This window comes from Ictidomys tridecemlineatus, chromosome 4 (assembly GCF_052094955.1).
Source record: "Ictidomys tridecemlineatus isolate mIctTri1 chromosome 4, mIctTri1.hap1, whole genome shotgun sequence".
NCBI lineage: Eukaryota > Metazoa > Chordata > Mammalia > Rodentia > Sciuridae > Ictidomys > Ictidomys tridecemlineatus.
The window spans coordinates 2,514,199-2,537,146 of record NC_135480.1 but is presented as its reverse complement, the minus strand read 5'-3'; the positions used below and the strand labels follow the sequence as shown (position 1 = coordinate 2,537,146).

The 22,948-nt window shown below is 40.6% G+C and overlaps 1 protein-coding gene across 1 annotated transcript in view; it reads right to left on the bottom strand.

Moving 5' to 3' along the window:
• The window catches only part of LOC144376939 (uncharacterized), a 255,997-nt gene that overhangs the window by 54,009 nt on the left and 179,040 nt on the right, over positions 1-22,948 (bottom strand). Inside the window, exons 16-19 of the mRNA XM_078045358.1 lie at positions 22,664-22,760; positions 19,786-19,866; positions 19,557-19,598; positions 17,112-18,888 (exon numbers count right to left, since the gene is read on the bottom strand). The gene's annotated coding sequence lies outside the window, so the exon portion shown is untranslated. The remainder of the gene's footprint in view (positions 1-17,111; positions 18,889-19,556; positions 19,599-19,785; positions 19,867-22,663; positions 22,761-22,948) is intronic.

The window sequence follows — 22,948 nt, the reverse complement described above, 5'->3', positions numbered from 1 at the left end:
CACTAAACCAATGTTGGCCATTTTGGGGGGTAGGCCTCATTCTGGTCTTTGTGCTTGCTCCCCAAATGTCAGTGAATTTGCTGACAGCAGACATTAGAAAGCTACACTCAACTCCCTGAAACCTGACCCCTTGCCTCATTTGAATGGCTTCTCCCCAGTAAAAGGGTTCATCATGTGTTTTCTCTCTCTCTTGCTCTTTCCATGGACACCTAAGGTTAGAGGAGAAATCACAGGACCCAAAGAAAAAGGTATCTCTGTCTCTGTGTGATTATTTCATGCAGCCCCATTCACCTGGAGTGACCTTGACGGTTTAGTTGTGAGATGCAACACTCATGGAAGCTTGTGAACACCCCTTAAATCCTGTGGAGAGATCTCTGTCACTCTGGTATCTTGAAGATTGTCCTGAGAACTACAGATACACAGTGTAAGTTGTTGAGGCCCAGTAAAGGACATGGGGAAACCATGATCGTCATATGTGAGTTGAAAAAGCACTGAGACAAAAAGAGACCATGGGGAAGAGCCACAATTTCACACACACCCAGGTGGAGGCCGTGAACCCCACTGTAAATCTATTTATTGAAGTTTTTTACCCTTACAGAAACTCTGGGGGGAAATCTGACACCGAATCATACCTGAGATCTCAAAAAAGACCCTAGCAAGTTTCCTGAACCCGATAAGTCATTGGGGAAAGCACTGAGGCAGATAGACCCTGGAGAGGCAGACTGAGGCCCAGAGCTTTCACTAAGAAACATGGGGTATCCCTGAGTGCTGCTGACAGTGTGGTGAAAGCCCTGAGCACCACTTTGACAAGGGGAATATCTCTCTGTTACAGTAACACACTGGTTAAGGCTCTATTCCCCAATCAGACACTGGGGAAGGACATTATTTTCTAAGAATACTTTGGAAGAATCTGAGCACCATTAAATATTGTGCAGAATTCTTAAATCCACTGAAATAGGAGGGGTTGGTCCTAGGCCTCACTAAGATACTGGGGAAGGCCCTGACACACAATCAAACTGTGGGGAAAATGCTGAGCACAACTGTGATGCTGGGAATGGCACTAAGCTCCACAGAGACCCTGAGCAAGGCCTGAGATTCACTGAAAACCCTGAATGGCCCTGAACCCAGTGTTTCCTTTGGGAAGGTTCAGAGCTTTGCTCTGAGGCTGAAAGAAGAGCTGAGCATCACCTGGACTCTGAGAATAGCACTGAGTCTCATGGACAACCTGTAGAAGCCTGAAATAATAGGAGCCTTGGATGTTGGCTCTGAAACTCAATGTTTCCCTGAAAAATGAAATGAGCACTATTGAGACTCTTTGGAAGACCCTGAGTAGATGGTGATATTGTGAATGGTGCTAATCTGCACCTGAGATTTCTGGAAGACAATGGAACAGAAAGACTCTAGGGAAGATTCTGAACACATCTGTCAATCTAAGGAAAGGCCCTTTGCTCTAAGAATCAAAGAATATTCTGAACACCACTTAAGCAACAGTGAATGAAATTTATAAGTGTGAGATCCCTTTTGAAGTTTTCAGCCTCTTCTAAACACTGGGCAACATTTCTAGCATCACGAAGATTGTGTGGACCTTTCTAACAAGATTGAAATTCTGGGGAAGGCCTTGAACACTCCTGAGTTTCTAGGATTAGCCTGAGTCCCATGGACACTGGGAAAGACCCTGAGCCCTTCTGGTACCCTGAAGAAGGTCCTAGCATCACCAAAACTCTTGGGCAGGCCCTGGTGATCAAAGTGACCTGTAAAGACTACAGCTCACTGATCGTCTTGGAAGGCAGTGACACCACAAAGGCTCAGCATAAGGCCTAAGGCTCTGGGCACCACTGTGTTCTGGGGAAATGCTCTGAGACTCAGTTAGACTCTGGGCTGGCCCTGAGCAGCACTGTAACCCTATGAATGACAATGACTACACTGAGGATGTGAGAAAGTTCTTGAGATTTAGCGAGACCCTGGCAAAACCCTGAATCCAGTGTGTCCTTGTGGAACTATCTAATCACAATTGAGACTCTACAAATAGCATTAAACATGACTGAGACACTTCATAATGCCCTGAGTCAATCTGAGATCCTGGTAATGGCCATGAGTTCCACTGTGTCCCTGGGCTGGTCCTTTTGTTCTTTTAAAACCTGGGAACATCCTGAAGCACACTGACATGCTGGGACTGTTCAAGAGCTCCCCTGAAATTTCTGAGGAAAGGAAGGATACATCAATTCCCTGGAGAACTTACTGACATGACTGTGAGACTAAAGTAGACCATGATATCCACTGAGACTCTGGGCAATGTTATGGAACAAACTATATGTGCCTTGACCAGATAAACTCCATTTTAATCTGAGATTTCATTTTGTGTATGAAATGCTTCTCATTGAGAAAATTCTGTCTCTGCCATCTCCTGCTAAGAACAGTCTGTTTGGCAACCCAGGGTGTTTGAAAAATGATCCTATTATTCTTATTCAATGTATTATTAAGAAATATATTTGTGTGCTGGGTGTGTAGCTCAGTGGTTGAACACTTGCCTTACATGCATGAGGCACTGAGTTCAATTCTCAGTTACAACATTAAAATAAATAAATAAATAAATAAAAACATTTTTAGAAAAGAAATACATTTGTAACATTCCTTTTTTAGTTCCTATTTCTTGGACAGTGACTGAATCCTGTATTGAGTAATTTTGACCCACTTCATGCATTGCTATTGTTTTGACTTACTGATTGCTTGTGGTTTGGGTCTATAAAAGAGATATCCTACCTTTTGCAAGCAGTGGAGATTTGCAGAGGCACCTTGGTCACTGTCCCAGACCCACCATTGAATAAATTTCTACTTCTTGCTTCAACACTGACCTCATGATTCATTTGAAGTGCACAACATTTGGAGGATCCAGTAAGATTCCTGGAGTCAGGGCTCTGGCTCTTGAGCACACCAGTATTTCAGATCCTTGAACACAAAGACATGCACCCTTTCTCTCAAGTTTGGTAGCTCTCTGATCTGTGAGGTTCTGGATCCCCTGCAGTGACCAATTCAAGGCTGCCCATGAATGTATGCGGTGTGGATCATGCCTGTAAACCCAGATCTGGTGAGAGTCAAACTTGTAAACTCAGCACTTTGTGAAAATGTATCTGATGAAAATGTATGTGTTTCTGGGTCATTCACCCAGAAATCCAGTAAGTGATTCCTGGTGAAAGTCTTGTGTCTGGGTATTGGAGGAGACAGTGTCTTGTCCACCACTATCTGTCTCTTGTTTGTGCATGTCCATACATCTGTTCCTGACATTATTGTCTGTCCCCTAAACCTTATCAAATTCTTCACTTTAAACTTACTTTTATTTCTGCCAATTGTTTTAATTGTTAGCTTTGTCATGGGAAACCTAATGCAAAAGTGGTTTGATTATTATCTGGGTAAAAAAATGGTTAAAATGCCCCAGGCACCTCACTAAGGCAGGCACTGGAATGTAAACAGCTGCCAAATGTCTCCAGATGAGAACAACCTGAAACTAAAGGAAAAGTGTCAGTTTACCTTCTCCCTTCCTGGCTGAGGCACAGAATCAATGGTTTCAGGGCACTATCTCTCTCTCTCATTCTTTCTCTCCCTGTGTCTCTTTCTTGCTCTCTCATACTGTTTTACCCTTAAGGGCAATATCTTTTTTTTTTCCAGGAATCTTGTTTTTAAAATTCTGAATTTTTTAGTTCATAATTTTAATCCATTGAACCTAGGTTTTTCTAATCAGACCTATTTTATCTAGCTATAGACTTTATATTTATATATATTATATGTGTACACATATATACTCTGCTTTTTTAGTGTCAAAAAACTTATAAGAGTTAGCTCTTATTCTAATAGATTTTTAAAAAGCTTCAAGGCTGTGTGTGTGTGTGTGTGTGTGTGTATGTTCACTGGTATATTGTCATGTCTCCATGTTTGGTATCAAAATTGGCATATAATCTCATTGGCTAAAATGTTGAAAAATGGATCCAAATACCTTTGGTACACATGATTTAAATGGTTTAATTTAAATTAGGTAAAAAAAAAATAAATGTCTTTAAAATTACTAACTCACAAGATTTTCTAGGTAGTCAAACAACTAATACAATGTTGATGTTTTTAAAATCTCTTATATCCAGTATTTCTAGGATTGTTTATCAACAAGGAGGAGATGACTAATGCTGTTGATACAGTTCTCTGATATTTTGGTTTTTTAAAATAAGTAAATTGGATTTGACATATATACATGGAGTTGAAGAATATCATGCAAAGTGAAGTAAGCCAATCCCCAAAAAATGTGTAGGGCAAAAATGTAGCAAAGAGGTTCAGTATAAACTTGCTGAGTATTCACAAAAACAATAGAAAAGTAAAATTCACTCCTCTACAGGTAAAGAATCCTAGTATCAAGTCTCATCACAAAATATTTCATTTCTTTTTCTCACTTTCCAAAGCACAGACTTCTAGTAGATAAACCCCAAAATATTTTACCTAATATTTCAAAATATAAAGATTTATAACAACAATCCAAAAAAGTCCACAGAACCACTTTTCCCATGGCAGAGGACAATATATCCCATGACACTAGTGAAGGCCAAAGTGTCATGAATACTGTGAGGTAGGGCCTAATCATCAGTGAAACCTGGGAAGAGTATAGCTTCCCTGAGTGCCTGGAAAGGCAATGATATCAATAACACTATGGAGGAGGCCCTGGGCAGCACTGGGACCCTGGGAATGGCAATGAACTCCACTGAGGACCTGGGAAAAGGGATAAGATTTCCTGACACTGGCTGGTACCCTGAACCCAGTGTGTCTTTAAGGAAGTATCTAAGCCGAGGAGAGACTCTGGGAATAGCACTGAACATGCCTGAGACACTGCAAAATACTCTGAGAAAAAATGAGAGCTTGGTAATGGCCATAGTCCCACTGAGGACTTGCACAATGCTTTTGGCTCTGTGAAAATTTGGGGAACATCCAGAAGCACACTGAGATTCTGGGAATGTTCAAGGGATCCAGTGAATGCCTGAGGAAGGGAAGGAGAACACTAAGATGCTGGGAAACCACCCTGAACATGATGGTGGGAAGAGAGGAGACCATAAAACTCCTTGAGATTCTGGGCAAGGCCAGAATCACACTCCATTGAATGAGTACGAAAGGCCATGGGATTCATACTGACCTAGAGAAGCCCTAAATTCCAGTAACACACTGGGAAAACCCCTGAATCTCATTTAGACACCACTGAATGGCTGGATTCTGAGATACTTTTGAAGGGCTTTAAATCACACATTTGTTAAAAGCATCTGAACTCCCTGAAATACTATGGACAGCCTTCTGTCTGACTGAGATCCTGGAGATGATTATAAGACCTACTGACCATAAGAGAACCATCAGCTTTCTTATTGAGCTTGAAAAGCACTGAGACACAAGGGTATTCTGGGAAAGGTCCACAAATGCTCTTAGGCCCTGGTGGAAGCCACAAACCCCACTGAGAAGCTATTACACAGCTTTAGACACACAGAAAATCTTAGGGAAAATCTGATAATCAATCATATCTAACAACTCAAAACAAACAAACAAACAAGCCCTAAAGAATTCACTGAACCCAGTAAGTCATTAAGGAAAGCACTGAGTCAGAGTTAAACCCTGAAGAAAGTCTTGAAACATGGGGTGGTCCAAATGCCACTGACACAGGGGGGATGAGGGGCTGAGCACAACTGTAACAACAGAAATATCTCTGTTAAAATAACAAACTGGGCATGGCACTATTTTCCTTGGAGACTCTAGTTAAAGCCATTATGTCCCCCGAATACTGAGGAAGAGTCTAAGAACCACTAGATATTGTGCACAGTTTGTAAACCCACTGAAAAAGTAGTGTAGGCTCTAGCCCTCACTATGACACTTAGGAATGCCCTGACACAATTAATCAACCTTGGGAAGATGCTGAGCACCACTGTGATGCTGCATATGGCACTTAGCTTCACAGAGACCTTGGGTAATGCTCTGGGTTTTATTGAGAAAACCTGAATGGCCCTAAACCTATGGCCCTTAGCCTTCTTCTTTGAAGAAGATTTTGAATACCATTGAGAACATCCAGAGCCTCATGCTGAGGTTGGAAGAAGCACTGAACATCACTGAGGCTCTGAGAATAGCACTGAGCCTCATGGAAACCTGTAAAATACAAAAAAGAAAAGAAGACTCTGGGGATGGCTCTGAAAATCAGAGAGCCCTGGAAAGGGTGATGAGACTTACTGAAACCCTCAGAAGGATCCTGAGCACATGGTGATCTTGGTGTAAGGGTCCAGCAAACGTCGGAGGAAGAGACCACCAAGAGACTAACTCATGCAACTGCAAAAGGGGGTTTATTGAGAATCCAGCATGCTGGGGCTCCATGCTCACTCAAGAAGGGAGAGCAGCCCAGAGCCCAGAGCAGAGGTGAAGCAGTGCTTAAGTACACTTTTGGGGGAGGGTGGGGGCTTTGCATACATCAGAACAAATCATCATGAGGTGCGGGAAAATTGAACAACTCTCATACATGATTAGCACATTCATTGGTGGGAACAGGTCGGGCTGGAGTGATTGGTTATTCCTAAGCGGGGTACATATTCAAACTGATTGGTTCAGGTCCTGAATGCCTACATGCCAAACTGCACAGGGTCCTAGGTTATTAAACAACTAAATGGTCAGTGGGGCATTGTCTTAACTGCCTCAGGAATTTCAGGTTCTGTGTGCAGTTCAGAAACTTTATAATACCTAGTTCTTTACTTTTTAACTCAGGCTTTGCAGGTTAGAAACTTTACCCTTTCATTGGGAAGGTGGCTGAGCTACATTGAGAATCTGGGAAAGCAATGAGAACACTAAGACTCTCGGGAAAGATGTGAATACACCTGTTAACCTAATTTGGCCCTTAGCATTCCAAAGATTTTGAAGAAGATTTTGAATACCATTGAGACAACAATGAATGAACTTGACAACTCTGTGAATCTTGTTGAGACCATAGACTTTCTAAACATTGGACAATAATCTGAGCACCACAAAGTCCATGTGGATCTCTCTAAACAAGATTACAATTCTGGGGAACACCTTTAGACTCTAGGGAAGGCCTGTGTCCCACTGGCACTGGGGGGAGACTCTGATACCATGAAAATGGCCCACAGTATTAAAAAGACCCTGGAAAAGGGCCTTAGCATCATTGTAATCTGTGAAGACTATAGTTTCAATGAGAACCTGGAAAGAAAATGACACCATACAGACTCTGGTGAAGAGCCTGTGCATGATTATGACCCTGGAGAATGCCCTGAGATTCAATATGATTCTAGACTGGCCCTGAGCAATGCTGTGACCATGGGAATGACACTGAATTCCTCTGAAAACCTGGGAAAGGTGCTCAGATTTTCTGAGACCCTAGCAGAAACCCTGAACATGAGGAACTACCTAATTCCAGCTGACTCTCTGGGAATAGCACTTCATATGACTGAGACACTGCAAAAGACCCTGAAAAACACGGAGTCTGGCTATTACCATGAGATCCTCAGATGACCTAAGCAGGGCTTTTAGCTCTTTGAAAACCGGGGGAACACCCTGAACCACACTGAGATGCTGGGATTGTCTATGATCATCCCTGAATACCCAAGGAAAGGAAAAAGAACACTAAGACTCTGCCGCAGACTGGTTGGGCACAAAATCACAAGCCACTCAAACAGGAACAAATTTTATTTTTGAAACTCCCCGCTAATGCCCTGTATGCTCCTGGGAAAATGCCAAGGGACACACATAGTGTTGTCCCTGGCACACACTCCAATAGGAAATCCTTCCTCCGGAATTCCCTCCTACCACTTCCCCAACCAATGGGAACTCTCCAGGAGTCCCATAGCAGGCTGAGGTGGACAGCAGGGGTCTAATATCCATATGAATGCAGATCTTAACATAATCATATCATCTCAATGGCTTGCTGGTGTCACCTTTCAACCAAAAATGCCATGCATCATACTACTTGGCTATGGCTCTTAGCAAGACTCTGAGAAAAACACCATGAGCATGACTGTGAGACTGGAGGAAACCATAAAGCACACTGATACCTGGGCAAGATGCCACACTCCATTGAATCAGTACGAAATGCTGTGGGCCTCTTTAGACCTGCAAAATCTTTGAATTCCAGTGATACACTGGGGAAAGTCCTGAACCCAAACTAGATACCAGTGAAGACCCTGAATGCCAAGAGACACTTTTGAAGGCCTTTGCATCACACTAATGCGAAGCATCTGAACATTCCTGAAATACTATGGACACTCTGAGTCACAATGAAATTCTTCAAATGGTGCTGAGTGGAAGCCACTGAGGACAACTCTGTGGAAGGCACTGAGGACAACTAATGAACATGAGAAAGCCATGAGCCTCACTGTTTATCTCAACAAGCTCTCAGACACAAGTCTCCTGGGAAAGTTCGACAACTCTTGTTGTAGTTTTGATGTGAGTTGTGCTCAAATCTTCATATGTGAGACTACACTAGAAGATTCACATAGAAATGATTGTGTCTGAAGACCCTTAACTGATTCAGTCCCCTGAACTGGATTAACTAGTGGTCACTGAAGGCCATTAAGGTGTGGCTTGAGGAGTGGGGCTTTTTAGGCATGGTTTTCTGGTATATATATTTTGTATCTTGTGAATGAAGTTATCTTCTGCTTTATGTTCATCATGTGAGTTTCTTCCCTCTGCCACACTCTTTCACCATGATGTCCTGCCTCGCCTCAAGCCCTGAGATATGGTGCCAGCCTTCTATGGACTAAGACCTCTGAAACTATGAGCCCTCAAATCAACTTTTCCTCCCCTACAGCTGTTGTGGTAGGGTTATTTTAGTCAAAGTAGTGAAAAAAATTAATAAAACAGATATTGATACTAAGAAATGGAGTCATTTCTGTGACTAAGGGACCACATGTTTAATAAGCATGTTGAGCTTTTTGGAATTGGTGGGAGGAATTTTGAGATGTGCAGCAGTGCAAGATGGAAATGCTCTAGATTGTTGTAAACAGAGATTAATGGCTGATTCTGGTGGGAGCTCAGAAGACCAGAATGGCAATAAGACAATTGTCAGTGAAGACCAGGCTCACGAGGGTTCAGAAATGTAGGGCTCTATTGAAATTGGATTAGCAGTGATTTCTGTTATGTTCTACCTGAGAAGTGTCTGCATTTTGCCTAGGTTCTGAGACATTCAGTGGGGCTGATTTTAGAAGGGATTTTCAGGTGTTTTTTTTTCCTCTTAGTTGTAGATGGACACAGTACCTTTACTTTTATTTATGTATTTGTTATGTGGTGCTGAGGATCAAACCAAGTGCCTCACAAATGCCAGGTGAGTGCACAACCACTGAGCCACAACACTAGCCCCAGAAGTGATTGGCTTATTTATGTGGTGGAAGAACTGTCTATGTGGCATAGAATTCAGGCAGTGGCATCGATATAGCTGGCACCTTTTAACCAAATTTATTTTAATATTCAGGAGCAGAACACATAGCATAAGATTTGGAAAAAGTGAACTTGACAGGCCACAAAATTAGGGCTAAAGAAGTTTCAGTTTCAGTTGTTAAAGTCATTAGGAACACTACAAAAATGCTAAAAACTTTGACCAGAGACAATAAAAAAGATGGCTTGAAGGCATCTCAAAAACCTTGCAAGACCACACCTATCTCAATTTCCTGGGAGTCAAGGTGAGAATTTTCTTAAGAGACTAGTGGGACATCTTTCTTGCACAATGGGGGCTGGAAAATGTTGAAAATCATGGTGGAAGAGTGTGGCACAGTGTAGCAGCTAACTCAATGAACAAAGAGGTGAGGGAACTCCGCTCAGAAAATATAAAATATATACACCAAAGCCTTGCCCCCAATGTCCCACTTCTTCCAGTCACACTAGAAGCCTTCAGTTACCACTCAGGTAACCCCTAACAGGGAATTAATTAAAAAACAGGCTCAGCTGCTCAAACACTCAGAGGCTGCTGCAGCCAGGATCCCTGGAGGCTTGGCTCAAGGTGGCAGACCTTGGTGTCAATCATGCTGTTCTGGTCTGTATAAATGTAGGATGCTGGAGTGAGGAACTTATGGAGGGTTCCAGAAAGATTTCAAAAGAAAACCTGAGATCCAGACAAAGTACAACAGGATTGGAGTCCCTGTAGGCACCTGAGAAGTCAAAGTCTGGAGATGTGAGGAGAAAACTGAAGTTGCAATGGAGACACCCTCCCCTCCCCCATTAAGAATTGTCAGTAACATGAGACATCATTCTTGGAAAGCTTCAGGAATTGAGCAGAGACAAGTAGACAGAATGGCCCCTTGGGCTACAACCAAAAAGGAAACAGGGGCAAAGACACACAAGACCGTTGGAGAGGACATCATGTGTTCCAGATGCTGACACATAACTATAGGACCTGTTGACCTGCTGGATTTTAGTCTTGCTTTGGTCCTATGCCTGTATTCTATGCCCCAAATTTTGTGAATGAAAATGTTTACTCTGTACCCATTATATATTGCATAATTGTAAATTGTGCAATCTTTTCATTGAGATTGAAAGATTGCCTTGAACCTCAGAGAAGACTTGGGACTTGAACTCTGAGCAGTCTTGAGACCATGGAGACTCTTGGGAATGGACAAAATGTACTCTGCATTGTGAGATGGTTGTGAGCTTCTGGGGCCAGGTGTGGAATGTTATGGTTAGGATGTGGGGTATCCTTCAAAAGCTCACATGTGAGACAATTCAAGAAGGCTCAGAGGAGAAATGATGTGTCCTAAGTGCCTAGTAAATTCATGCCCTGATAGGGAATAACTGAGTGGTGCTGCAGTCCGGCTGCAGCAAAATAACCGGGGGGTGACGAGCAACTTGTGTACATTGATACAGCAGGAGTGGGAGCCGTTTACTGTAGGACAGGAGGGGTATATATATATCTTACACACAGCTTATCTTCATTAACATAAACTAGATACAGCAGTCAACCAATAAGGAATCTCCACACTTAATGGCTCGCTGGCGTTACTTCACAAACCACTCCTTCTGGCAAAATGCCAGGCACCATCCTGACTTGTTTACAGACTCTAACAGAGTGGTAACTGAAAGCTGCTAGGAACATTGGGTGGGACATTGGGGGCATCACGATGGGGTATATATTTTATACCCTGTGAGTGGAGTTCCCTCTCTCTTCCCCCTGTTCATCATGTGAGCTGCTTTACTCTGCCACACTCTTCCATCATGATTTCCTGCTTCACCCAGAGCCCTGAGAAATGGAGCCAGTCTTCTATACACTAAGACCTCGCAAACTGTGAGACCTCAAATAAACTTTTCCTTTCCACAATTATTCTATTTAAGTCTTTACATTAAACCAACAAAAATAAAGCTGACTAAAACCACCCCACTTAGACCCTAGAGAAGGCCTCAAACCCCACTGAAAAGATGTTGGAAAACCTTAGCCTCACAGAAGCTCTAGGGGGAAAGAAAACAAACCTGAAAGATTCCCTGGGCCCCTGTAAGCCATTGGGGTAACCACTGAGCCACATGGAGGCCCTGCAAAAGCCTTGAGCTTATACTAAGTAACATATGGTGACCCTGAGCACCACAATGACAATGGAATTTCAAAGACACACTGGACAAGAATTATTTCCCACTGAGACACTGGTGAAGGCCATTCTTTACCCAGGATACTGTGGAAGAAGTTTCACTAGATAATGTGCAGAGTTCTTTAATCCACTGAATCAGTAGGGTAGGCCCTAGGTCTCACTAAGACTCTTGGGAAGGCCCTGACACACAGTCAAACTCTGGGGAAGATTGCTGAGCACCACTTTGATGCCGGGATTGCACTTCGCTCCAAAGAGGCCTTGGGATTTATTGAGAAAGCCCAAAGATCCTGAACCCAGTGATTCCTTTGGGAAGATTCAGAGCCTTGCTCTGAGGCTGGAAGAAGCACTGAGCAAAACTGACACTCTGAGAACAGCACTGAGCCTCAAGGAGAACATGTAAAAGATCCTGAAGACAAAGAGGACTCTGAGGATGGCTCTGAAATCCATGAGCCCCAGGAGAAATCAATAAGATCTATTGAATCTGTGTGAAGCCCCTGAGTGTAGTGGTGCCCCCTCCTCCACCAATGAATCTTAATTAAGCTTCTCCAGGTACCTTCAACATGTCTTTTCTTATTAACAGAATATCAGAAAAAACTTCCTGCAAAAATGCCCAACTGTGATTAGACTTCCTATTTCCGATTACTGTGTCTTGTAAAAGCTAAGTTTGGCAACAGATTTTATGATGTTACTTCTGCTTCTGTGGTAAAACATATAACCTCTGAGTAATCTAAAACCAAAAATAAAAAAAAGTAAATCAAAAGCACTCTCTATGAATTCAAAGAAAAAAGACACTTTTAGGTAGACTCCAGCAAAAGTGGAAATCCAAGCCCCACCTCCAGGTGGATATAAAGTTCAAAGAATTTCTAGTCTCATGGTTCAGAGGAGGAAATTTTAGGATACAGCCACACTCTGAACCAACTGTAGCCAATAAACATGTTTTCTGTTAATTCCACAGTTGTCCAGCCTCATCTGTCCTGCAACATTTGGCAATCCACTTGAGATGGTAATGGTGAAGTTGCCTCTCTTGACTCTCAGGTCTGGCTTCTCTGGGATGTTGGAGGACATTGCTTCCCCTTAGCACACCACAGAGGCAACTCTTTAGGGGGAAGAAAAACAACTCACCTGACATCTCAGAACTTCTACCCTGAAGCTCAACAGAACCCAAGAGGTACAGGAACCAGAAATAGGAAACGAGAAGCACCACCCAACCAAAAAGGTAGGTCCTGGTCCTTCAGTGGTAGCTAATCTGACCTCCCCCAAGAGGACTAAGTAGGGGGGACAGAGGATTGCCCAACATTTGAGGGTCCTGAATAACCTCCAAAAGGAGTTGGAGTCAAAAAGGATCCAGGGAGTCACCTAATTAGTCTCTGTTTGGGGTCAGCAAACATAGGGGAAACCATGACTCCCTTTTTGTTTGTGTAATTTGGGGGTTTTGAAATCTTGCTCTGACCATTGTTATAGTGAGATTGAAATAAATCACTGGTGTATCTAAAGCAGGAGATAAAACATTTATTCACACCTGGCACTCCAGATTTACCAGCTGATGGGCCAAGGGGAAGACTGCAAGTTTACATTCAGAAATTCACTCAGCAAACTTGTGTTCTCTCTGTGAATTAGAATGGCCACGCTTTGGTGTGTGCTGGCCACCAGAAGGATCTTTAATTGCAAGTATTATGCTGAGGTTTTTTTAATAGTTGCTGGAACCCCTGGACACCCAGAATAGTTTCCATGATTGCTCGCAAGGTATAGTCTAGAAACACCCCATTGGTTGAGAGCCTGTCTAGATGTACAATCCAAATTGAGGTTAGCTCAGATTGTAGCAGCATCTAAGACCCAAAAAAGGCAACTAAGCAGAGAAAATACGACACAGAAAAGACAGAAAAAGAACCAGTTTTACCTGGTGAGGCAGAAGAAAGCCCACCACCTTACATGCCACTGTATCCAACATTTCCAAGACCACTGAGACAATGGGCAGTCCCCTCAGCCCCCTAATCCCAAGAAACAGCTGATTATGGCTCTTCAAAACCAGATACTCCTTCCCCTATGAGGTGCTCAGGCCAGAGGCCTCCCAAAGGCCAAAGATTCCTCCTCCAACTTGCAAGACCAAGATGGAAACCCATTCTAAGACCAGAGCCACATCCCAGCTGTGAGCTCTCCAAATGCCCTTGTAATAGACTAGAGGACCTGCCTATGTTGACCAGGAAGAAATCTTCTGAGGGGCCCAATGTGTTTCCAAGTATCAGGCTTTTGCCTCCAATGGTATCTGAAATTGGAAAAATCATACTACCTCCTACACACAGAAATCTCAGACCATGAATCATATGAAGCAATCTGTTATCTAGACCCACTAACCTACTTGTTTGTTAAGGTTTGAATATGAGGTATTCCTCCAAAGCTCACATTTTAGACAATGCAGTAGGATCAGAGGAGAAATAATTGGGTTGTAAAAGCACTGACACAATTAATCATTTAATCCCCTAATATGGATTAAATGAGTTAAATCTAAAGTGGTAGGGTGTGGCTGGAGAAGGTGGAAATTGAGGTGTGGCTTTAGATATATATTTGTATTAGGTAAGTGGAATCAATCTCTCTCTCTCTCTCTCTCTCTCTCTCTCTCTCTCTCTCTCTCTCTCTCTCCTTTCTGATCAATATGTGAGCTGTTTCTCTCTACCATTCTTCTACCATGACATCCTTCCTCAACTGGAGCCCCAAGGAATGAACTCTGCCTTCTATGGGCTAAGACATCTGAAACTGTGAGCCCTAAAATAAACTTTTCCTCCTTTAAAATTGTTCTGGTCAGATCCTTTAGTCACAGCAGCAAAATAGCTGATTAAAACACTGGGGGAACTGCTGCCAGCTACATCTTATTCTATCAATTCAGATGAGAGCAAATGGGTGACCTGAGCACTTTAAAATGGCTAGAAGAACATACCCCAGATGCACAAGGCAACATCAAAGCCCAGGCCCAGGCCCAGTTTCCCAACACAGACTCAGGGTGGAACCACAGCAAAAATGAAGACCTCCAAAAGAAAAAGAGATTTCAAGAAGCCCTCATAGGAGACCTAAAAGAAGGAGATGGAGAGCCCTAAACATGAACAAGATATCAGAGATATTCCAAAATCCTGATGAAAGCCCCAGCCAGTTCTATGAACAACTGTGTGAAGCCTCTGACTCTTCACTCCCTTTGATCCAGAGGCACCAGACAACCAGCAGGTGGTCAATGCAAGCTTTGTGGGAAGGCACACAGTGACAGTCACCCAAATTACAAAACACTAGAGGGTTTTGCTGGGAAGATTCCCAGTGAGCTGTTTGAAGTGGCCACCACAGTGTTTGTCAATCAAGACCAAGGGACCCAGCAAGAAGCAGACTGAAAGATGATGAAGATGGTTTCTCCTTGCACCTGCCCTTACTATAAACCCAGAAGTCACCCAAAGGGTTTCCCACCAGGACAAAGCCAAAACAAATACCCAAATAAGACCAGATGCAGGGCACAAGGATGGTCTCCACCAACCACCTCACCCTGAGACTACACTGAGACTAAGTCCCCTGCCATCTAGAGGGCCACTGGAAAAATAAATGCCCCAAATTGAAGAAAGCCCACTGACTTCCTGCTATTCCTTACCAGGATAAGAGAGGCCAAGTCATTCAAGGTTGATACCAGTCCTACAAATGTGTCCCCCTTGATGCTCAATGCCACAGATACCCCTATAATGCCCATGAGAAATTTTTTGTGGGACTGGAAGCCATGGAAAATTATGATGAGGACTAGGATTGACTGGGCTTTATCCTTTTGGGCCCTCAGAAGCCTATGGTTCAAATGCTTACAGGGGAAAAACCTATGGACTTTATGGTGAATGCTGGAGCTCACCATTTAGTTATGATCCAACCTGGAACCACTTTCAAGGAAAGAGACCACAATTGTGGGAGGCCCAGGAAACAAAGCTCATCATCCTTTCCTGTTACCACAGCATTGAAATTTAGCAGGCCATGAAGTAGTTCATCAGTTCCTATACATGCCATATTTTTCAGATCAATTGATAGATTGAGACCTGGTAGGAAATCTCCAAGCCCAGAAAACTATTGATGCAAAAGGCCAGTCATTGTTATCATTGGGAAAACCTGAAGCAAGTATTTTAACCCTCACAATTCCCTGGAAAAAGAAGTGGCATCTCTTCAGCCTAGTAGAAACAGCACAACAGGAACCACATATCCCTTTCCTTATACAAGGAGAATGGACAGAGGCCAACCCACCTGGACTAGCCAAAAACTTTCTCCCAGTGGTGATGAAATGTGAACCTGAAGCCATACCAGTACACCTGAGATGACATCATATTCCTTAAAAGGCATAACTTGGAATTCAAAAATATTTGATCACACTTTTACAATGTGGAATTCTCAGAACTAACCAATCCCCATGAAATACACCTCTTATGCCTTTCCAGAAACCAGAAACTGATAATTATTGGCCAGTCCAAGGTTTACATGCAGAAAATCAAGCCACAGTCACCTTATATCCTATGGTCCCTGATCCACATAATCTCCTAAGTCTGCCCCCATCTGAGGCGGGCTATTTTACATGTCTGGACCTTAAAGATGCCTTTTTCTGCACGCAACTTGTACCGCAGAGTCAGCCACCCTTTGCCTTCTAATAAGGAGACTCCCATGGGAACAAGGGCCAATTGAACTGGACTAGGTTGCCACAAGGATTCAAAACTCATTAACCCTCTTTGGGATAGTGTTGGCCTCTGACTTAAAAGCCTTTCCTGGAAAACAATGTGGATGCATATTGTTCCAATATGTAGATGATCTGTTCCTGGCTGGAGCAACCAGAGAAGATGGCAAAAGAGGAACACAGCTGCTACTCACTCTCCTATGTAAGGCTGGTTACAAAGTTTCGAAAAAGAAAACCCAGATCTGTCAAGAAAAGTAAAGTACCTTGGTTTCTGTATAACTCAGGGACAGTAGAAACTGGGATACAAGAGGAAACAGGTCACCTGCTTAATTCCTGTCCCTTCAACCTGCTGTCAAATCAGAGATCTTTGGTGCCGCTTAATTCTGCTGTGTATAGATCCCCAACTTTTCAGTTATGGTAAAACCCCCTGTGAAGGCCCAAAAGGGGTGAGAACAGGATCTGCTATTTAAGGAGCCTACAAAACAAAAGGTCTTTGAGGACACTAAAGAAGCACTCACCAATGCACCTGGATTAGGACTCCCTGACCTCACAAAGCCTTCTTCCTGTATGTCCATGAATGGTATGGAATAGCTGTAGGGGTCCTGACTCAAATGCTGGGAACATGGAATGTCCAGTGGCCTATCTATCTAATCAGGTGGACTCTGTATGTAGCTCAAGGCTGGCCACCTTGCTTATGGGCCCTTGCAGCCATGGCCCTTCTGGTGTTGGAAGCTTATATACTGGCTATGAAACAAGAATAAGGTGTCCATGTTCTTCATTAATTTTGACATTATTAGAGTAAAAAGGATAATGTTGGCTGAATAACAAAATAATTGTCAGTTACATTGGGTGGGAAACCAAACCTTTTTCTTAAGATGGCAGCTGATGCTTAAGATGGTCATCCAGATGCTAAGCTAGGATCTTCCACTGGGTAAGAGACTCTTTATGAAGTAAAGTTGTAATATATCTAAATTTAAAAAAAAAGGAATATAATTAAGTGATAAAAATGTCTATATAAATGGAAGGTAAATTTTAAAAGGTTTGTGTGTGATTAAGTTGGTTATAAGTGGGGCTGGGATGTGGCTCAAGCAATGGTGCGCTCGCCTGGCATGCATGCGGCCCGGGTTCCATCCTCAGCACCACATACAAAGATGTTGTATCTGCCAAAAACTAAAAATAAATATTAAAAAATTCTCTCTCTCTCTCTCTCTCTCTCTCTCTCTCTCTCTCTTTTAAAAAAAGTTGGTTATAAGTAACACAATTAGTAAAATCTATTCAAGGTTTTTCTGTGAAGTCAAATATTAATGTATTCATATAAACCAAAGTTTAATATATTTGTTGAAATGTCAAGGATTTCTTCAAGTATTAATTTACTCTTAACATTGAGTCTGGTGTTTTACAATCTACAGCAATTAGTGTTAAAAATCAGGGTTTATATTGTTATTTTAGAGCATTGCACTAAATTACAGAGTCTAGATTTTTGTTTAAAAGCTAAACTTGATTAATATGTAAACATCTATGTAATTATGACTCTGTTACACTTCTTTGTATATTAAATATATTAATATATTTCAGGTATAGAAGACTTTAAAGTAAAACATTTAATTTTGTTTTCTATGTTTATTTTATTTATATGTGATGCTGAGTCAAACCCAGGGCCTCCCTCACACATGTTAGGTGAGCATTCTACTGCTGAGCCACAACCCTGACAGTAAAAGTTTGAAACAACACTTTATCAAGCTAGTGGCCTCCAAACTAAAGTTGTTTCTAATGGTAATTTTAGACATATAAGGATAACAAATTTTGGGGGGGATTTATTTATATTATTTAATATTCTGTAACCAAATATAAACCTTAGTTTACTTGTTACACTAGGATAAAAATGTAAATGTATTTCTAAAAGATAATGAGGCACTAATCTACATAAAGATTAATCTTGTGAAACATAAAAATGTTTTGCCACTTTTTTCACAAAAAGAAAGTTAAAACTCTCTTAGCCTTCCTTTAATCCTTATTTCAGAAAATGTCATATTGTGTTAACTAACACAATAAGTTAGGCCAGACTCATCTCAATTAATGTTTTATTCAAAAGATTGATATTTATTTTAAAGTTTCTGTGGTCAAAAACATATGATACAATCTATAACTCAGCTAAGGTTTAAGAATATGTACAAACTAATTTTTTTTACTCTTGTTAATTTCAAGAGTTTTTACTCTTGTTAATTTCCTTTAAATTTTCCTTTTAAACTTTAACTGCTATATATTAGTGCTTTACAAAAGTAAAATTTCAAAGATAACAACCTAAATTAATTTGAAATATAAGGCCATCATCTATAGACAGATAGTATATAATGACAATTTCCAATACTAATAGAGACCCCAATTAAATAAAAGGGGTAAAGATGACTATAAAGTTATAAACATTAAAGTTAAAGTCCAGTACTCTTACTTTAAGACTGGATTGCTGGATATTTAAGATCAAGGCTTAAAGATTAAGGTTAAAAAATGGGGTGGGGAGCAAGAAACCCAATACTTAGCTCTTGCCCTCTGAGTCAGCTTGAACCCAGGAACAAGGGAACTCCTCTAAGAGCTTTGCAACTCTGGGTCACATGACCTCCCAATCAGGTGGATTACTGGGACCTTAAAAAAAGAAATCCAATCAGTACACATACTGTGAAAAAGGAGAGGCATTGGAAAAGAGAGATATTCCTGATGTTTCGAAGGGAAGCCACAAGGTCAGTGAGGCCTTGACTTATCCTGGTAGATGGCATTAGCAGAGCTAAACAGCTGCTCATTAGTTCCCCAACAGAGACCCCAAGAGAACTCAGCTGACTCTCAATGATAGATAAGAACAAGGTCATTTGACCAGCTTGATCTTGAATACCTAACAAATACACTTAAAATGAAAACAGAGGTCATTCCAATAACAAGATATTTTACAAAAATCAGGTGGCATTAAGTAGCTTAACTAAATGTTGTGTTTATATTCTTGAGAACTCTGACCAGGTTAAAGGTTTATATTACTAAATTTAGCTTTGTCCTCTCTGGCCTTTTAGGCTTTATTATAAGGACAACTTCTCAGCTCTGACACCTCCTGGTGAGAGATTATTGATTTCTATCATCTTCGTGATATTCATTGACATGTTCCAGATGATGAGACATTTATCTTGTATTAATCTCATATCAGCACTCATGTCTTTATCTTTCTTTCATAGACCTATTCCCTGTCCAGTCTCACGACTAAATACTCAAGGTCACTCCAGGTGAACTGGGCTGCACAAAATAACCACATAGAGGTAGAGAAATACCTTTTTCTTTGGGTTTTGTGATGGCTCCTGCAACCTTGGGGTCTGTGGAAAGAGAGAGAGGAGCACTTACTGAACCTTTCATTGTGAAGAAGCCATTCAAATGAGGCAAAGCATAGGATTACAGGAGAAAAGGTGAGTGTAGCTCAACTGCTGCCCACATGGGCAGCTGAACTTAAGGTCAGTCATCTGAATTTCCAGGGACACCAAAGAAAAAGAACACATAATTTACCTTTAATCAAGCTTCAGGATGGGTTCTCCACTCTCTGCCTCAGGCTCCCCAAATGGGAGAGCAAGAGAAAGTCAAGAGAAGCTGATGAGAGAGAATGAGCATATTGAGAAGTGGGCTTTTATTGGGGGACCCTCATTCTTAGAAGTTCCATTCAAAAAAGGTCAGAGTGGCAGAGTTACATAGGCTAGGTGAATGTAATTTGACCCAAAGGGCCACGGGGTGACATGCCTATGTCTGATGATGTGCCCTCTAACTTCCAAGACCCAGGCAATGTCCAGGTCACTATGTTATGTAGTGCCAGTCAAACTGTCTCCCCTCCAGGATGGAAGGAGCAGATCATTCAGAGTGGCTCCCCACTCAACTCTTCTGGGTTCCACCTACTCCTAGGGCTACTCCCAGGACCACACCTTATTATCCAATCATGAGAAAAGATGGAGAACCAGTCATGGCACTGCTGCCCCACACTACAGTGATCTTTCAGACCCCCATGGTTCATCAGGACTAAAGATGTCTGAATTTGGAGTGGCTACCCACAAATTCCCTGTTTCTTAATATTTATAGGCAATTGGGGTATTACATGTTTTAGTCACTGGATTCTTGGTCCAAGGTCATCATAATCTACTATTGAAACACAAAAGGAATTAGTAGAAAACATATCATTTCAATAATATAGTCAACTTGCAAGATCCAGGTTATTATTATTACTCTGACAAACACTCATCAGAAGATTTTTAATCTTTTCTCAATTTTTTTAGTGGGAAGCATTGCATTTGGCCATAGTAACACAGATATATTTAATTGGCATGGCATTTAAGCCTATCCACAAACCATAGAGCAGAAGGCTCATTTGCATTATTCAGTATACTGTCTTCTAGAGCATTTTAACTTAGTTCCAATTCTTCCATCAGAACTTATCTGACTATGAAGGATCTTGGAAGTGATTTAATCAAATCTTAAGAAAATTCACATATTCTAAGTTTAAAACATAGCCATAAAGACTATAATTATAGAAGCAAGGAATGATATTTAATGTAGTCACTTCAAGGATCATGAGATCAGGAGCTTGCCTAGGTCTGGTTAATTGACATGCACCTGTTTCAAAGCCTGAATGTTAACTTCAGCATATTATACCTCTGAAATATTAGCTGGCAATAACTAGTGATACAATAATAATAGTTGTATTCTTAAAGGCTACAGGATATTTATCATCCTTTCAGTTAATTCTCACATTTAAGGAGGTTTTTAGGTCTGTCAGTAATGTAAATATTTTGAAGGTAGAAGTCAAACATCAAAATATCCTTTTGGGTGCCAACTCACGGAGGGTTAGATTATTACCAATAAACTTCCAAGGGTTATGGCATCCTTGCATAATCAGCTTTGTCAATTCTGGGAGACCAGTCTAAAATATATCCATTATTTCTAGATATCTTGTGTCACAGTGGCAATCTAAACACTTAGGAAAAGTGTCAATTCCAATTGTAGAATGAGTAGGAGAATAATATGTTGGTGTTTATCTTATGTAAATAACTGGCCTGCAGAGAAAAAATATATATTTTAACAATATTTTTGACAATTGTCCAGAAAAGTAAGTATAGTCTTAACTTATAAGGACCAGCATGATTGGCTGGTTTAGGTTTCCTACATGCTGTGTTTTTCTCAAAAGACACTCCCAGAAAACCTCTTTACCATAGTATCAACATCTAGGAATAATTGAACATTACAGTCAGTACAAGTAATCTAGTTCATGGGTGTACTTTCCAGTCCATACTTCAAGGCACATTAAAGGTGACCTGAGAAATGGGTCTATAGAAATCTCTTCATAATTTTTACTTGCATAATAAGCTTATGAAGTTGCATGGCTCTAAACTCTGTAGTTGGGAGATTTACCTTTTTATTTCAGGTTTTTCAGTCATTTTCATGATGAGATGTTTAAACTCTCCTGTGAAATCTGATTTAATTTACTGAATCATGCTGAGTAACAATAAAACTCTCAGTATTACAATTTAAGAAAAATTTTTTTAAATACTTGTAAGATCTAGTGTGCGCTTCTGGGGTTCTATTTTTTTCTTTTTCTTTATTTAAAATTCTGGCATAAATCATAATATCAGTAATTTAAATTATAGGAAGCCCTAAATCTCTTCTTGAGAGAAGTGTCCAAAATATCTCTATATCTCAGAATATTATCCTTTAAATAGGTGTCTCTTAATTGTCTTGAGAAAATATGATTAAGCTTACTTCCCAGTGTAGGGAGTAATATGTACATCTTATCATTTTTTGATAAAAAAACAGGTCCAATCAAAGAACTTATATAATACCAATGAATTTCCAACAAAGTTTGCAACCTTTATTGCTCTAAACCAATGTATGGCTTTAATTTGGAGAACATCAATGTTCTCCCAAATCTCACAACTATTCAGCAAAAAAAAAGTAATTTGTGAATTTCAGCAGGGTCTTTGAATCAATCAAATTTAGTCTTGAAGGAGAATTGTCAAATTTGGAATCTAAGTCACTAGTTTAATATATTTAGTATTTAATAAAGAATGTGAATTTATTTACTAAAATTAATTCTTGCTGTAACAACAAGAATCATTACACAATAAAAACCTTCTTTAAAGGAAATACATTTAACATTTTAATAGGTTTTTATTATGTCAAAACATGGACACAATCTTACTCACTTCAGCATAGTAAAATCAAGAAAATAGCTTGAAATACTCTTGAATTAGTTCAAACTTTTATAGTCAGTCCAGTTCATATAAATCTCTTTTTCAATTGTTTTAACTTTCTATATCATCTGTCTACATAATGATACATAGATTATCCTTTTTAGGAAAATACTTTTTATCATTAAATCCAGAATACAAAGACCTTGTTTTACCCAAAGATAATTCATTTCTTCCTCTTAGGACCTCCAATGTGTTCTTCCTCTCTGTGGAAGTATCTTCTTTTCCTTTTAGAATTCTTCCTGGTTTTTCCTTGAAATAATATTTGAAAAACTTAGAATCTAACAAATTATTTACATTGATATGAAGAAATATTTCAATGAAAATATAGTTAAAACTTGTATATCTCTGTAGACATAATTAATATATTTGTTTATTACCATATAGAGTTTGTACAAATATTTGAGAGAGATTACTTGATAGTTGTATTATCTCCTGGA